This window comes from Salvia miltiorrhiza, chromosome 1 (genome assembly GCF_028751815.1).
Source record: "Salvia miltiorrhiza cultivar Shanhuang (shh) chromosome 1, IMPLAD_Smil_shh, whole genome shotgun sequence".
NCBI lineage: Eukaryota > Viridiplantae > Streptophyta > Magnoliopsida > Lamiales > Lamiaceae > Salvia > Salvia miltiorrhiza.
Window position 1 is genome coordinate 736,982 of NC_080387.1, and position 12,651 is coordinate 749,632.

At 36.6% G+C, this 12,651-nt stretch overlaps 1 long non-coding RNA gene across 3 annotated transcripts; it reads right to left on the reverse strand.

The window, feature by feature from the left end:
- Positions 1-1,668: 1,668 nt before the first annotated feature.
- Positions 1,669-6,364, reverse strand: LOC131007184 (uncharacterized). Of its 3 annotated transcripts, XR_009095942.1 has the most exons (5): positions 5,980-6,364; positions 4,902-4,982; positions 4,306-4,394; positions 3,016-3,095; positions 1,669-2,441 (listed from the first exon to the last, which is right to left on the reverse strand). It is a non-coding gene; the product is annotated as an uncharacterized LOC131007184 (long non-coding RNA). The 3 variants fall into 3 exon arrangements; XR_009095941.1 differs by having other exon boundaries at positions 3,016-4,394; XR_009095940.1 differs by lacking the exon at positions 3,016-3,095 and having other exon boundaries at positions 5,980-6,298.
- Positions 6,365-12,651: the final 6,287 nt, after the last annotated feature.

A 12,651-nucleotide genomic window follows, 5' to 3' on the forward strand; every position in this document is an offset into this window, starting at 1 on the left:
CCACACCCCAATTCTTGAATGAATAAATATAATCGAGGTGTAACTAATTCATAGAAATAAACAAGGAACAACCTTGTTAAAACCCGAATAATAAGATTACGAGTCGGGCTAGGCCCCTTTGGATCACAAGTTTTGTTTCATGTTTCTGACAACCGACGTTCATTAACATAAAACTAGAAATTTTAAATTGAAGCTCAACATGAAGTCATCTTAAGTTGAGAAAACAAAAGATGTATAAGAGTTATTACTACAGCGGAAGTCTATATAGAAATTGAACCCTAGCCTCCAAATCGCCGACTCTCCTGCTTGATTCCCAGCGACCGCAGCTCCTTCCATGGCCGCCGCCCTCAACCACTCTCACCCCCGACCTATCCTCTTCCTCTGACTTCGGCGACTCAGGGCAGCGACGACGAGGCCGCCGCCGCCTGAAGCCCTAGGCCTAACCAACAGAACACACACACCATACCAAGGCTCCCTCCGTTCTCAGATCCAGAGCAACGGCAGCAAAGCCGTCGCCTCGGATCCCCCCCTTTTCACTCTTCGCCCTTGGCCGGACAGCAGCGGCGAGTTGCCGCCGTGCTGCGCTCTACCTCCCTCCATCTATCGACTCTCACAGCCAACAATCACACCAAAAGGACTCGACACAACAAGGTTCGAATCAGGGGAAAACAAAGCTTCAAGACTTTCTAAAAATTGTTTCTTCATTTGTACAAATCATAGATTTTGCTCATATAGATATGCATATATACACCATCTTTCAAACTGAAATCTTTACTAAACTGTAAATACGAATGTATATATAGATGAATGAATGAATGAGTTGGTTTCTTTTCTTGAAAAGCTTTATAATTGAATTGGTTTGATACAATCGAATAAGAGAGTGTATGAAGGGATAGCTCTTGTTATGATAAAAAGAATGAACCTTTGGGACTATATGTTGAGGTGTGCGGCTGTTGTCATAGTGCTTCCTGTTGTTCTTGGCTGAACTTGAGCTCTTTGAAGGAGTAATTAGTATAGGTTGGTGACTTGTGAGTTATTGGCGTAGGAGAAGAGTGGGAACATGACTTCAATATTAACTTAAATTTTGACAGGAGGCGTGTTGGGGAATTTGATTGACTCCAGCATGGTTTAAAGCTAGAATGAGAGTAAGTATAGGGTGGCTTGTAGGAAGTAGGGTATGGGTGTAGTAATTGGTATTGATGGTAAGTGATGAAATGACGTGATGTGATAATTAAAACATCTACGATGAATTGTCGAACTGAAATAATTCTTTAGGGTTTGCTAAATAAATAGCTCGTGTAAATGTTCAAATGCTCAATTTAAATAAATATGCAATGCATAAGAATTTAAATAACTAAATTTACAAATATTTTTTTGTAAATCATTTTGGTTGGAATTAAAATAAACTCGTTTTTATTCTCCAGCGTGAATCGTCTCATACTTCTAAGTTCAAAATTTACTCTAAATTTTGCTAGGGAAAAGCGGGGCGTTACATATAGTTTCAAATATAATTTATCACATGATAAGATTTAGCCTATTAGGCTATCCATAAAATTAAAACAAAAAACAATAATAATAATAATAATAATAATAATAAAAATAATAATAATAATAATAATAATAATAATAATAATAATAATAATAATTACAAGAAATAAATAAGAATACTTACAAAATGGAAGCTTTTATTGCGATACACCACTTCAAGCACAAATATTTTACAATGAAGAAAACAAAGAGAAAGGAAGAACTACGGGAGAAAGAGAATGCCCTTCTCTTCATCCATACACAATTATTTATAGTACTAAATATTTTACAAAAGTCAAACTAAAAATTTTTACATCAATAGAAAATAAAAATTTTCTAAAGGTATTATCATACCTTATCTAGACTATCTAAAGTCTAATGGTATTATCATGCCTTATAGACTATCTAAAGGTATTATCATGTCTTTCTCGATCAATATCTTCAAATTTTTCTTCCACAAGCAATATTATTGCTCTCTTGAACTTGCTCATCATATCTTCTGATTAGAAGCAGAAGAAGATTCTCCTCTTTTGAAATTTTCAATGAGGACATCTCTGATAGCTCCAAAAACATGATCATTGTTGAAACCGAATAGAAGGTAACAATCGAGGTGCAACTAAATCATGAAAATAACACAAGGAAAAATCCTTGTTGAAACCGAATAGAAGGTAACAAGTCGGGCTAGGCCCCTTTGGATCACAAGTTTTGTTTCATGCTTCTGATAACCAGTATTCATTAGCATAAAACTAGGAGTTAAGTGTTTAGGCTCAATCAGAGATGTCATTCTAAATTTGATATGAAAGTCTTAAGTTGAGAAAACAAAAGACAAGATATTATTTACTGCTACAACGGAAGTCTTAAAAGGAAGTTGAACCCTAGCCTCAGTTCAGTCCCGTCAGCACCAGCCAGCCAACCTGAAAACATTTGAAATTATTTTTGGGCTAAGTACTAATGTACTCAGTGGGCATGCATTTTCTGAAACATTTCATATTTTCGTAAAGACAGTTTATCCAATCATAAATGACATAACTTAGAAGGTTTTAAAATTGAAAGAACTTCTAAGCATGTTAAAATAATTTCTTTCATTTGTGCGCACATGTCACACTCCCTTTCCGTTACTCGCTGTGATCCCGGACCTTTTAGCCACCGACGGATCCATTACTCCCGCTTGCTTGAACTGAGGGCGTAACCCAGCCAAGTTCCCATTTGGGACCCAATGCTCCGGAACACATCCCGTCGAGCACCCTTATAACGCCTCATACATGATTAGTGCCCGATGGAGATCAACCCACCAGGTCAGCTAATAGGTGTACACAATTCTCAAATAACGTGTTAGGTCAAGAAAGAACCTCGATCGATTCATTGTTGCGAGCCTTAAACGGAGCAGAGTGCACAAAATATTTTATTGGATAAACAGTTTGCATTTCATTGAAACATTTAGAGCTTAATAACTCAATCATACTTTATACATTTGGAAAGTAAGCCCACCTGATTAGGCAAAGCCTGAAGATCATAAACATGGAAACCTGTCTTGTGAAAGCAACGCTAATTCCCTTGGTCCACAAAGCCTACAAGAAATCTATTATCTTAATAGGTCTCCTGAATCTAATCTTAAGTCATAGTGAAGTGCTTAACATTCTATGATTCATCACACCGGGTTTTCAAAATTTAATGAAGAAGATCGAAAACAAATTCTTAAGCTAAGGACACCAACAATATCCTTACTTGATTTTTCTTTAATAATTGGAATTATAAATAAAATCAATTAAATCATAAATGCTTTTATTGCAAAACGTAAATGCAATACATGTCATGCTTTAAACATATGATAAGTAATAACTTAAAATATGCACATAATAATAATATAATATTATTATGCAAATTATTCATTAAAATAATAATTAATCAACTATTAAAAGTCTAGTTAACTAAAAACATATTAGCCCATTATAAATAAATAGAACAGGCCCAAGCTTAAATCAAAGAATCGGTCTAACTTAATAATATAAATCAGCCCACAATTGAAATGAGAAGCCCTTTTGTTAAAAAAATTCGTAGCCCACCTCAAATAAATAAGACGTGGCCCTATTAAAATATAAAAACAAGCCCAAACACTTATTAAAATCGGCCCAACCTCAAACTCCCTTTTTCCCCCTTTTTTTTTCAGAGTCAAACACGCACACACACTCACACTCTCAGCTTTCTCTCTCTCTCTCTGCTCACCACCCAGATCCGCCTCTCTCTCTCTCCCTCGAATCTCCTCCGACGGCGACCGCCGCCGATCACCCCGCCTTCATCTCCCTCGTCGCACCACACCATTCAGCTCACCAATACCCACGAAAGAAACGGCGAAGCAGCGGCGAGAATCACCGCCTCCGCCTTCCTCCTTGGCGACGGCGAGGCGCCGCCGCCTCCCTCGATCTCTCGTCTTCCCCGGCGAAGTGCCGCCTGTGACAGCCCTCGTTCCCGGGAGAATAGGAAATGTGCTACTTAATGGGATTTCTAGACTTTGCTCGGATAAAATAGGTGATATGTCCTTAGATTTGGGTGACACATTCATAATAAAGGAATTTCGTAATTGAAGGATAATAATTACGACAACTAAGATAGAAATTCTCCCAACCAGGATCAAAAGTTCGGAGGTCTGAGACAACAAGATAACATTTCATACTAGACATACATATATGCGAGGTTCAGTTGCTAGAAATGCGATTGCCAAAAGAGTTCATAATAATTAGGCTAAGAATATTTAAAGAGTCAATCTCAAAAGATATCCACCTTAGTGAATATTATGGCAGCATAAATTATTATATGAAACTACAGCAACATCCTCCCTCAGCCTCGCACGTCACCACCTGCCGCTCAACCTGCAAAAGGTTTTGAAAACAATTGCAGGGCTGAGTACTAATATACTCAGTGGGTTTAGCCATTTGAAAACATTTGAAAATCCATTTAAAAGAATAATCCATGCTATGAACAGTATAACATAGAAATATTAGAAAGCATTCCATGCATACTTAAAATAAATTGTGGATCCATTTTCAGTCTTCTCTCTACTGGTGCTTCGCCTATAATGTGAACATGTGGGAGCAGCCCACAGAGGTCCACTACCATGCATGTTTCAGAAATGAGAGCAGCCCAAGTCTGACAGTCTGGGGCAAGTGGGAGCAGCCCACAATACCCCCTTGTGTGTACACAATCCTAACCAGGGCGATCCAATCGGTACGCCGGCTAGGACCCGATCGTTAGAGAACATAGGAGCACTTTAAACAATAGAGAGATAAAAACATTTTAACATGGACATTCATTTGCATTTGCATAAAACAAGTAGAGCTTAATAACTCAAAACATACATTTGGAAAATAAAAACCCACCTCGATAGAACAAGCTTGTAGATAAAAGATGTACAATTCTCTTCTTGTAAACGCAAAGCTAATTCCTTCTCTCAAGTGGACCTACAAGACAATCTAATCTTAATAGGTCTCAAAATATCGCATGAGCTAACGATTCTACAAAGCTGCTAAATCTTAATATTCTGCGCCCGGATTTTCAAAACTCAAATGGATATCATAAAAAAAATCAAATTTATCAAAATACTTTTATTGCATTATTAAAAATAATCAACTGATTCAGGACTCGACTAAATAATTTAAGTAAAGCCTGAGTTAAAGAATGTAATTCAGCCCAACATCTAAACAAACATGCACCCCAACTCTTTAATTAAATCAGGCCCAACTTGAATTAAAAGTATAGGCCCAAAATTTCATAAGTCAAAACCCCTTATCTCTCCTTCTCTACGCCTCCCCTCTCTCTCTCTCAGAACACACCCCCTTCTCCTCCTTTCTCCGCCATCTCTCTCTCACCAGCCGCCTCGCCACTTCTCCATCGCCGGCGACGAAAGCTATGTTCGCCGTCGCGGCTCCCCCTTCCCCTATCTTGCTTCTCTCTCTGTCAAAAAGGAAATCCCCAAAATCCCAAACCATTTCCTTCGATTTTAAGGGAGAGGCAGTCGGAGCATCGCCTTGCCGTCGCGGCACAGCAGCAGCGTCGCTCAGCCACCTTCTCTCCCGATCGACGAACGGACGGCACCAATAGGCAACCGCCGCCGCGATTCATCACCACCATCTCCGATTCTCCCTAAACCGCCTCTTCCTCCCCTCTGAATTTCGGCCAGCAGCTCGAAATACCGCCGTCGCCGCCGACTCTATCCTGCCTCCCCTCCTTCTCTCCTTCTACCCGCGATGACAGCCACGCCGGCGACAACAGCAGTAACCGCGCCACCGCGGTGACCACAGCAGCACCCGCTGCCTTCGCTCCCCCCCTGCCCTGACTCGCCTCGACTCGACTCCCACATGAAAGATAGCTTCTTTTTAACAAAACATGGTAGGTAGATTGTTGGGTAATTATGCGCACATATATATGTGTCATTAATAGAATGGTGTAAGAGCAAACCTTCTTCAAAGATTTTGCTATAAAGCAGTGTTTTTGCTGTAGCGATGATGGTATCGAGTAAGGGATGCTGCTGTGTTTGAGTTAGCAGAAAGAATGTTATTCATGTGAGTGCAGCTTGTTGTGTGTTTGCTGGGAATTAGAAGATAATATGATGGAGTTTTCTTTCTGTAGAATGATTGAGGAAGAGAAGAGTGGTTGGTGCTCCCGGTAAGGAGCTGGGATTATGGAATTTGCGATGAGGCTATAGAGAATTTAGTGAAGAAAATCTGGAGTTTGGTTTGGTGTAGAGTTTGAGTATCTGCTGAGGACTCTTATAGGGGAAGAGTGGGGACGTGGAAGTACCCATATCATGCATTAAAACTAATTGATAACCATGTAATGTGTCAATTCTACTGGCCCAAGTAATAGATTAAAAACTCATGCAAAAACACACATATATATATACATGTTCGGTCCACTTAATGAGAAAGTGGGCTTCTTAAAATAAGAGACCCTTTGCAAATTGTTTACAAAGCCCAACATCAAAATAATTTATTGAGATAGAAAATATAAGCACATTGCCTTCAAATAATTTGATAAAATCTATTGTTAAAAGGAATACTTTTTCGAAAAGAAATATAATAATTTATCCGGGCGAGAATCTACTTATTCTAAGTTCAAGTATTCTCGTGAAATCCTATTAAGCAAAAATCGGGGTATTACAACCCTCTTCTGCGCTCCCCCTGTAAACTCCGACATCGACAAGGCCATCGAGTCTCTCCCTCATCTCCCCCCATTTCTCCTCTCCCCTGCTCCGGACAGAACGACGGCAGAGCCGCCGCCGCCGAACCCTAGGCTCCCAAATTCGGTCTCCTCTCGCTCCAATTCTCGGCGACCATAGCAGTAGCCATGGCTGCCGCCGATGAGAAACGCTACAAGCCACCTGGAACCAAAAGTTCCCAATTCCGACCTTCCCTTTCTAAAATCCGGCGACCACGGTCAGCAGCTTCACGCCACCATCCCCGTGCCCTAGCTACTGCCCCCCTCTTCCCTTTGTTCGGTCCGACAGCAGCTAATAGCCACCGCCGTTGCCGCCCTGACTCACGACTCTCACATCCCTTCCTTGACAGACACTCTCCAAGCAGAGATACCCCACGAGTTATATTCTTGTTTTAGTTATCAGCATTTTTATTTCATGCACATATCTTATGTTCTTATGGAGCAGTGATTGGTACGCAAATAAACAAAACATAGGCAACAAAACTATTAGTTCTTATATCTCATTATCTGTATTCTCATTGTATGAAACATTTACATCTCGTTGTCTTTATTGTTATGTAAACTCAGTTATAGATGGACATATGAACAAACATAAAGCTGTATATGTGCGTGTTTACTGCTATGAATTGAAGAAAAACCTTGATAGGAAAGGCTGAGCTTTTTCTTGATGTTATGCCGGAGTGTTCTACTAGTTTGAGGAAGGGCTTTGAGTTGGTGTATCTTTTAGATGGCAGCATCGATTGAGCATTGAGGAAGTTGTCAAGATCTGTTATTGTATATGTGTTTGCTGTATTGTGAGGAGATGAATATAGATAGGCAAAACTTGGATGGGATGGAAGCATGGAGTTGGTAGGAGTTCACTATAATTGTACTAACAGTATGGCTTGATGTTTCTTATAGGGTGATTGATCCCTACTTGTACCTTGGCTGAAATTGAGGCTTATTTTGAGGAGTAGGTGGTGTATGTAAGGGTGAGGGAGGAAGCATGGTGGTTATGGGAAGAGATGATGGTAGATGACAAGTGGTAGCATGTGCTCATAGAACAAAATAAAAATAAAGGCTCAAAATGTGAATAATCACATATTTATATACTCACGTTGTCATATAATTCAAATTATGCAAAGTGCAAAAATCAAAATACTAAATTTCATCAAAGCTTTTTTTTTTAAAAGGATTTTGTTGGGATTAAAATAAATAAATTCATTTTCTTTTAATCCGGCGTAAATCATCTTAAATTCTAAGTTCAAAATTACTCTAAACTTAGCTACGAGGAAACGGGGTATTACACTACGGGAGAAAGAGAATGCCCTTATTTTCATCCATACACAATTATTTATAGTACTAAATATTTTACAAAAGTCAAACTAAATTTTTTTACATCAATAGAAAATAAAAATTTTCTAAAGGTATTATCATACCTTATCTAGACTATCTAAAGTCTAATGGTATTATCATGCCTTATGGACCATCTAAAGGTATTATCATGCCTTTCTCGATCAATATCTTCAAATTTTTCTTCCACAAGCAATATTATTGCTCTCTTGAACCTGCTCATCATATCTTCTGATTAGAAGCAGAAGAAGATTCTCCTCTTTTAAAATTTTCAATGAGGACATCTCTGATAGCTCCAAAAACATGATCCATTGAATCATCATTAGGATCTTGAGCATCTTGAAAATCATTATGACTCGTATTAGCCATTGAAGTATCAGACTTCGCAGATTTCTGCGACATTGCTTCATCATCATCAAATTTTGACAGCAAATGTTTTTTTTTTCATTTCTTCAATATAGGTTTGAATCATTTTCTCCTTTGATATCACTTCTGATTGCATTTTTAGCTTTCTTGAAATATAATCAAATGGAGAAGCTGATTCTTTTCCAAGTCCCAATTTAAGTTGTTTCTCATATTCTGAAATCGTTTCTTTTATTTTAATCATGGTATCAATACCATGTGGATTATTGGTTTCAGGATTTTCTCTGATCATCTTATCCCAAAATCTTGAATGAGATATCCTCTTAATATAGGGGACTCTTTCTTCATTAAAACCAAAATTTGGAGTCCATCTCCAAATCCATGGAATACAGAATTCAACAAAGAAGTATAAAGAAGATATTCCTTCTATATAAAAATCCTTATCTTCATTCTCTAAAATTTTTGGTGAAATTTTCACCCATTTATCAAAATCTTTTTTAAACTCTTCTGGCAAAATATTTACACAAGTACCAAAATATTGCCACCATTTAATAAACCATATTGGAATATCATATTTATAAACTTCTGAGCAAATTTTTAAAAACCAAGAATGCTTTCGTTTATTGTTTTCATATAATAAAACCTTATCAAAAGCATCAATATAATCCCAATAATTATATTTGACAGGACTATTACTAGAAGGATAAGAAAACTCTTTAATCCTTTGTGGAGATATTCCCCATTCTTCCAAAGGTATAATTTTCTTAATAATAATCTTACTAAAGTTATAAACTTCAGGTTGCCCACTGGAAAAATGTGAAATTTCACACCCATTATTATTGAGTATATTTTCATAATATAATCTTGGTTTATAAACCTGGGATGCATATGATGCATTTTCCATGTATCTTTCCATTAAGGTCCATGGATCATCTTTCCATTTCATGTCCTTTTCTTCAAGAAGAAATATAACTTCTTGTTTTTTATTTATAATAAAGGCAGAAGTAATTTCTTCATTTTCATTTCCTACTATAGAGGAAAAAGATGTAAGGGTATTACCCTGTGAATTTTGGCTTGAATTATTACCCCCTTTTTGTTTCTTATATTCAAGAAATTCTTGATACTCCTTATCATTTGTCAAATCTACAGCTATAAGCTTCTGCTTTCCATATTGAACCAGTATTTCTGGTTGTTTTCCTCTGCCTCCTCTACTCTGCAATTATTGTATATATTCTCTGGTTAAAAAATTAGGAAGATTATTATCTTCTCATTTTTTATAAATTATTTCAAAATCGAATGGTGTCAGGTGCGCCTGCCATCTAGCAAACATTTGTTTAGAAACATCATGTTTAAAATCTTTATTGAACATATACTTAGCTGATTTACAATCAGTTTTAATAATAAATTTTTTATTATATAAATCATCTTGAAATTTTAAAACACATTTTACTATTGAAATAATTTCTTTTGCTATAGTAGCATAATTCTTTTGAGAATTATTCCATTTTCCTGAATAAAATCTTACCAAATATTCTTTTTTATTATCTGGGTTTATTTGTTTTAATATTCCTCCATATCCAATATTAGAAGCATCTGTCTCAATAATTTTTTCCCAATTTGGATTACTTAACATTAAGCATGGTAAAGTTTTAACCTTTTCTTTTATTTTTTTAACAGCATCAGTATGCTGTATTGACCATGGCATTGGTGTTTTCTTTAATCTTTCATATAATATAGCAGTATCTTTTGCCAAATCTTTATAAAAAGGTGAAATATAATTTAAACTTCCTAAAAATCTTTGAAGTTGTGTTTTATCAATAATTTCATTAGGAAACTTATTAGCAAATTCAATACTTCTATTTATAGGAATTATATTTCCTTTTTCAATATTATGCCCTAAAAATCTTACATTAGTCTGAAATATAGACATTTTTGATTTGTAAACTACTAAACCATTTTTTAATACAATATCTTTAAAAATTCTAAGATGTTGAAAATGCATTTCTATATCTTTAGAAAATACTAAAATATCATCAATATAAACAATTACAAATTCACTATAAGGAGTAAATATATCATTCATAATTTTCTGAAATTCAGATGGAGCATTTTTTAATCCAAATGGCATGACATTCCATTCATAATGTCCTATAGGAACATTAAAGGCAGTCTTATATCTATCAGATTTATTAATCTGTATTTGCCAATACCCTGATTTTAAATCAAATTTTGAAAATATTATTGAATCATATAATCTATCTAATAAATCCTTTTTATTTGGAATTGGATGTCTTATCCATTTTAATACTTTATTAAGGGGTTTGTAATTTATTACCAACCTAAGTACACCTCTTTCTTGCTCACTATGTTTATTAACATAGAAAGCTGTACAAGACCAAGGCGATTGTGAAGGACTTATTAATCCTTTTTCTAATAAAGAAGTTATTTCTTTTTTACATAATTCTAAATATTCAGAATTCATTTGACATGGCCTAGCCTTTGTGTTGAAATTTAATTCGGTCGTTAGTTAACGACCAAAATTTCGGCCGTTGGTTTTTCTCAACCGTCGTCCACCTGCTGGACCTCAACCAAAACAACGACAGAATAAAACGGTTGCTAATATTAAAAAACGGTCGTTGAAATTTAAAGACCGAAAATTTTCGGTTGTTGATTGCCGTAGGAACGAAGAAAACGACGACTCGAAAAAAAAGGGTCGTTAATTCGGTCGTTAAAAGTTTAACAACCGAAACGACCGAATTTTCGGTCGTTAGAAGCGCGTTTTCTGGTAGTGTCTTAGACTCACAAATAAATATTTTTTCATCACGATAAGCACAATAATGGTTAGAATGACTTAGTTTGTTGTTAGTTCTTGAAGTACTAGAAAGTGATATCCTCACAATTAGAAGGATGCACTAAGCATCAAGCTACCTTTTGACTTTCAATTGGTAGAAACAAAGCGATTGTTGGAATCTCGAGCGAAGGACCGAAGCAAATAGTATGTATGATAAAGTTTTCAACTAACTGTCAAAGTATGATCCACATCTGGTGGACACTAATGAAAAATGCATAAAGGATTTTCCCTTGTATTATTTATATGAATTGGTCGCACCTTAATTCCAACAAATGTATATTTTATACTTATTAAAAGTAACTATTGTCTTAATAAAAAAGTAATTATACATATGAATAAATTACCTACATCCACGTAAAAGTCTCTGTGTTGTTTACATCTTTCAGTTTTATATTCTTACTTGTGTTATTTCAATTGATAAACTGAACACTGATTAACTGCAAAGAGTAACCTAACAACCAACAACGTGCTCCACCAAGGCTATTGCGAAACTAAGTTTAATTTCCGTTGCGTATGATATCAGTCTGACTGATCTATCTTTTGATAGTCAGGAAGAGTGTTATCATCTCTGTCTTAGCAAACACGAATGAAGCCCTTACGTGCATCAGTTAAGTTCCAGCAACTTAACTGATAACTCTTTACTGAAGAGCTTTCAGTATCAGTCGTCAATCCTGTTTGGTCAAAACTGTTTTCAGTAAAACAGGAGTCTGTGTTTGCATGCAAAGTTTCGTTTTGATCTCTGACTGAGATCCCTCTGATTGAGGATTTGAAAAAGAGCCCATAGGTGTTTCCCCCCCCCCATACACCTATTCGAGACCCTCTGGACCTAACAATTGGTATCAGAGCAGGTTGTTCGCAAGAATACTCTGTATCTGATTAGGTTCTAATTGAACTAGATCCTTTTTCTCAAAGGTCTCGAAAAAGTTCTCTTTCTTTTTGTGCCTGCTATCTGTTCTATCTGCTGTTATCTGTTCTCTCTTTTTTGATGGAGACTAACCACATCAGATTATCTTCTTTACCTATGTTTAGTATTGAAAAATACGACATATGGAAGTTTCGGCTTGAAAGCTTCCTCACCGCCCAACATTGCCGAATGTGGGAAGTCATCACCAGCGAACCAATCACCATCACCGAAACCGTCAAGAAGGTTCCTGTTGATCCACAACAAGATCCTTATGATGAGGTCCAGCCCAAGCAAAAGGCAGACTTCACCACAGAAGAAAGGAAGCAAGATGAGCTAGACAACCTCGCCAAAAGCATCATCTCCGGCACCATTCCCGACAAGCATGTCATGAAGATCATCAAGTGCGGAACTGCAAAAGAGATGTGGGACATTCTGGAAAGAATGTGCGTAGGTTCCGAGAAAA